This window comes from Hemiscyllium ocellatum, chromosome 11 (assembly GCF_020745735.1).
Source record: "Hemiscyllium ocellatum isolate sHemOce1 chromosome 11, sHemOce1.pat.X.cur, whole genome shotgun sequence".
In the NCBI taxonomy this organism is placed as follows: Eukaryota; Metazoa; Chordata; class Chondrichthyes; order Orectolobiformes; family Hemiscylliidae; genus Hemiscyllium; species Hemiscyllium ocellatum.
In genome coordinates this window covers 90,821,949-90,827,948 of record NC_083411.1, presented here as the reverse complement: position 1 = coordinate 90,827,948, position 6,000 = coordinate 90,821,949, and positions in this window count along the sequence as shown.

The window sequence follows — 6,000 nt, the reverse complement described above, 5'->3', positions numbered from 1 at the left end:
CACAGGTCTCCAGTCTGAAAAACAACCCTCCACCACCACCCTCTGTCTTCTACCTTTGAGTCAGTTCTGTATCCAAATGGCTAGTTCTCCCTGTATTCCATGAGATCTAACCTTGCTAATCAGTCTCCCATGGGGAACCTTATCGAACGCCTTACTGAAGTCCATATAGATCATATCTACCGCTCTGTCCTCATCAATCTTCTTTGTTACTTCCTCAAAAAACTTGTTGTTTTATGGACTGTAGGACTAGAAGATGATGTACCCCAGAGATCAATACTAAGACCAGTTTTTCTTGATATCTGTTAAATGACTTAAACTTGAGAGTGCAGGGCACAATTTCCAAATTTGGAGATGATATACCACCTGAAAACATAGTGAATTGTGAAGAGAATTGTGATGGATTTCAAGAGCACACGGACAGGTTGGTACTATGGATGGTCATGTGACATAAGAAATTTAGTGTTGAGGTTTGAAGTGATTAATGTTGTTCAAAACAACTAGGAGATGAAATATAAAACAAAATATACAATTCAAAAGGCGTGCAAAAATAGAAAGACCAGAGGATACAAATTGTGTTGAAGAGGCAAGTTAAGTTTAAAAAAAGTGATTTAAAATTCAACCAAGTTGTTTTCAGTTCCACAACCGAGGCATAGTAAGGGAGCGACAATGAAATAAACACAGAAAATGCAGGAGAAACTCAATAGATCTGGCAGTATCTGTGGAAAGAATAATAGAGTTAATATTTTGAATCCAGTATAGCTATTCTGAAGTCACAGCCACAGATACTGCCAGACGAATTGAGTTTCTCCAGTATTCTCTGTTTATTTCAGGTTTCCAGAATCTGTAATATTTTGCTTTTATTGGAATTATAATTAATCCCTATAAATCACTAGTTCAGCATGAATTGCAGTATTGTTTCCAATTTTTCTCTTTAGAATGAATAGCGCTAAGGATGAAGGCTTTCAGGTACATGCATTGATTGGTGGAGCTGGACATACCTTCCTAAGTGAACAAGATATTAATAGCAATATACATTCCTAATATAAGATGCGACAATGCTGTCAATTTAAGAGGTTATATTGTCCTAGTTCTTTTTTGAAGCGAGGTTGTCAGGCAGAAGTGTCGAGCCATCTCTAGGAAAGTAAACAATTTGTGAGGCCTTGACTTTTTTTAAAGTTGGAACAATGGAAGCCGCCTGGGTGTGGCCAGCTCTTACAGACAGCCTTTCTCATTTTTTTAGTTTTTAGGTTGGGTATCAAGTAGAAGCTTTTGGGGTCTCAAAAGAGTGGGAAACATCAATGAACGTCTCCAAGCTGCTACTTTCTCTGAACTCCAAACTCAGAACAGCCTGCTGATTCAACAGATGCTGCAAAATGTATTGAAAACTCTTGAGAAAATATGCATTGCACAACCTTCAAATGATGGTTGAACCTCCCTCCAGGAGGCCCTTAACATTTTCTTTCTGAAGATCCTTACAGGAAATTATGTAATGCTCACTATATTATCCACAAGGGCATAGGTTCACAATGGCACAAGCGTCACAGATATGAGCATCATGGCAATGCATAACCTGGGGCCTATCTTTTATATAATTACCATTCCTGACTCTTCACCAGCCTTTTTGACATCCCCAGAAGATATATTTGTAAATTGAAATTGCATCTTCACCCATTGCAAGTGGAACTTGCTTTACAGAACTCAAACAGCTTACCATTTTATGCTTAGACACCTTTCTCAGGAGCAACTGACTTGTTTCTCACATTTAATGACAGATGTAAGTATAAATCATAAGTTGAAACTATCTATAATTCACCATGAAATGTTGCACCACAAACAGTGCAAAAGGTTATACTTTGTCATATGACCCTCACCAAAAGTGTTTGGCAAACTATTTTTTGCATAATAAATTTGCAATTGCGTGCTATAAATTAGGTGAAAATGAATCCAGACAATATTATATTTTGGGATTTGTTCAGTTCAAACTTCTTTGATTCAGGCATGAACAAGATTATAAAACTGACATAACAAATAACATGTTAAAGATGTCATTTCCCTTGTGCCTTTAAGCTACAATATAATTGAACAATGAGAAAATGTTGCCAGACTTTCCTGTCATCTGCCATCTGTTCAAATATCCATACATAAATGATTATGGCACCATAAAGTATAATTAAAGAATGTCAGGTTTAGTGTGAGTTTATAGCTTTGCTTCTGAAAAGACATCTACATAAATGTGGATTAAAGATTTTGGACAATTGCTATTTCAGTCAACATGAACACATTGCTTAAGCTTACATAGATAAATTTGCTGACTTTGCTTTGCTTTATTCGGAACCCCAAATAGTTGCCAGAGAATTACATTGCCAACGCAAAAATATTGATGCACATGTGAAGGAATTGAAGAGAAAAACAAAATCAATTTGGAGGAAATTCTCAGGAAAAAAACATTGAAGTAAACTGATATTAGCAAGAATTAGATTTTTGACAATGTCTACCAAGTGGACTGGGGTGGGATCTGTGCAGCGTAACTGGAGAATTGAACATGATTGAATCCAACCTCTCAATTCATACCATCTATTGCAGAAAGCACTAATGATGAGAGTGTAAAGCATAGCATGCAAATGTAACAAGGAGTAATTTTAATGCATGTTTAAGCACATTCAACTATGAACATATGAACTGGCAGGCTAATCATCAAAGAAGAAATTCCAAAATTTGCTGGAGAAACTCAGCAGGTCTGGCAACATCAGTGGAGAGAGAGTTAATGTTTTGGGTGCAGTAACCCTTCTTCAGAATTATTAGTAGCTAGGCAAATATGGCATATATCCAGCAGGCATGGAGTTAGAATGGGAGCATGGAGTAAGTGAATAGGTGGAGACGGAGCCCAAAGGGAGAGAGAGAAAGTTAGGCAAACAAGGAGATGGATAATTGTAAGCCAGGGAGAAAGAAAAGCTGATAACGGATACCATAAGTGAGTGAAATTGGTTAGCTGTGTTGAAAGCAGCCCATGTCATGACAAAGCCTGCAGTGTGGGGATGAATAAATTACATGGGAGAAAGTGTCCCTGCCCTAAAATTATTGACTAAATATTGAGTCCCGAAGGCGCCAGGGTCTCCAAGTGAAAACTGTCATGCTGTTCCTCCAGTTTGTACTGAGCCTCACCAGTAGTGAGATTATTTGCATTGACTCTCTGAAAAGAATCGCACCCGCAAACTTGCAGTTAGTCGAGGTTGTTAGGTCCATTAGCAGACTATAAGGTCCACAAGGCAGCATCCAGCTTGCATGTAGGCTGCAAAGGGAAGTATCATTATGGCCACACGTCTGATGCATGTTGCAGACTGATATCCAAGGGTGACGCTAAAGTAAATACAAGCATCTTTGCATACTGTATTAACTTTGGTTAAAATGCCCATGAAATGATTCAAAATCATGATCTTGGTACTGTTAAAAACATGCATAAATGTCTTCTCTGTCCTGAGGATTTCCAGAAAAGTTGTAAGATACAGTCTAAGCATGGATGAAATAGTTTGCACCACCACATTAAAATGTTTCTGATACAGGAGCAGCTGCTAATTTCTCAAGGGCACTGGGTAACCTGGCATAAAGATTGCTGGATTGAACCATGATGCCTCAGGCATGTGAGCATCAGGCTTCTTCCCTGGACCAGTTGGTAACTGCCATGGGAGACCAAGCTCCATCAGTCCCAGATGTATGGGCAGTCCTGCACTCCTGCACTCTAAATCATTGGTGCCCAGCACCATCTTCATGCCACAGACGGTCAAGGGACATTGAAATCATTCCAGTTGTGTCTGTTCCCCACAGAGAATCATGGCACTGCCACTGGGCACCCAGCCAGAAGAGGAACTGCAAACAGGTATCGCAGAAGTCTCCTCTCAGCGGTCTGCAGATGTGTTTTAACCTACTGCCTCCCCCCTGCCTGCTATCTTTTCCCTGTGGGAGTTCAAGCTGGGGATGGTGCACTTGCCTCTGGACAAGACACAGTTAGCATGTCTGAACACTCGAAAGAGAAATGTCACTGGGGGTGTCTGACTCCAGCCCAACAGGCTCTGGTGTGGGAGAGGCTCCCTTCACCCAGCTCTGAAAACACCGAAGTGGCACGGCTGACAGGACAATATAAATAATTTCTCGTTATGTTCTTTTTTCACCATCATATGCATGTGGGATTCTCTGTCTAGCCACAACTTCAATATTGAAGGTGCACAGCCCACCCATCGTTAGTGTTATACGATGTTCCAATATCCAAGGGGTAAAGTGGTTAAAGACACAAAACCTGCAGATGCTGCAATCCAAACTAGACAGGCAGGAGGCTGGAAGAACACAGCAAGCCAGGCAGCATCAGGAGGTGGAGAGGGTCGATGTTTTGGGTACAACCCTTCTTCAGGCCTGGGGATGAATGTGGGGGGAGCTGCAAATAAAGGGAGTGGCGGGGGCAGGATGATGAAGTGGGGTTAGGTGAAGACACGTAGAGGTGCAACCTGGTTGGTCAATGGGAGGAATGAATCCGATAGGTGGCTAGGAGGAGTGGAAGGAATGGGAGGGGCTCTGAAGGGATTCAGGGGATGGGGAGGGAGGTTATTTGAAACTGGAGAATGGGCGAAGTATGAGTAAATAGCAGGTGATTGTTACTTTGGGACTGGACTGCATCTTCCCAGGTAGATAAACGTTGTTACTACATCACAGGCACTGGTGCGATTGATTCATTACCTTGTATTATATAGTCAGGAGAGATGGGTGCAAATATTTGGGCTGCACACAGTCAGCTAATGCTCAAGGTCATACTCACAGGCCTGTTTCAGCTTCGCTGTAAGTGCTCCTGTGTTCAGGCTCTGCCTGTCCATATTGGTGAACACCCGTACATAAATATTTCCTTTCTGATAACCCTACTTGTCAACCCCACAGGTTTCCAATATCATCACTCAGTCTGTTCATCTGAGTACCTCTACCTTCCAGCCCTAACGGGGATCAGGTAAATAAGTCAGGTCAGTTGGTGCACAGTACTCCAATGATAGCCAAGGTGTTATTTAGCTGAAAATGTGTTGCTGGAAAAGCGCAGTAGGTCAGGCAGCATCCAAGGAACAGGAAATTCAACATTTCGGGCATAAGCCCTTCTTCAGGAAAGAAGGTGTTCAAGGTGTTATTTATCCTTGATGACCCTCTCCAACCTCTTCATGACTTCTTTTCCTGTTCGTGCTTAATTGTCTCCCCATCATCTGTTTTATATTGAATTATCCCACCTACACTACTGTAGTTCCCTCTGCATCCCAGTAATCTGCCTCTAATCCCCACAACTCAGTTACCCACCCTCCCTTCCACAGTGCTTGCAACCTGATAGGAGAGGAGTCCAAAAGAAGGTGGCTCAGTGGGTAGTCTTGGAAATCCAGAAGAAAGTGAGGACTGCAGATGCTGGAGATCAGAGCTGAAAAATGTGTTGCTGGAAAAGCACAGCAAGTCAGGCAGCATCCAAGGAGCAGGAGAATCGGAGTTTCGGGCATAAGCCCTGCCTCACCTGCTGCGCTTTTCCAGCAACGCATTTTTCAGTCTTGGAAATCTTTAAACTTTTCTTGACGTTGGTTGCAGTTGTAAAACTAAACTAAACCCAATGAGAAAGATGGCAGAAAGGTAGACTAAGACCTTTAAAGTAGAGAAATGTAGAAAGTACAGAAGAAGCTGCTTAAAGCTGGGAGCAAATTGGTGCAAGCCTTTGTGATCTGAGGAAATAAAAAGACCCTCACAGTCCACGGATCAAATAAGGAGAAGTAAATGGCACTTGAAAAACTGAATGGTGAGTATTGCTCTCTGGGACAGAGAGTAAAATCCATCAGTCTCCATAGAGAGAGAGACCACCTAGGTATACTGTAAGATGCAAAAGACAAAAACAATTAGAAATGAGAAACTAATAGCTCAATTATACAAAACAAAATGTTAAACAGAAAAGCCAATCAAACTGGGAGTAGCAATAATAAATTGTATAATTAGCAA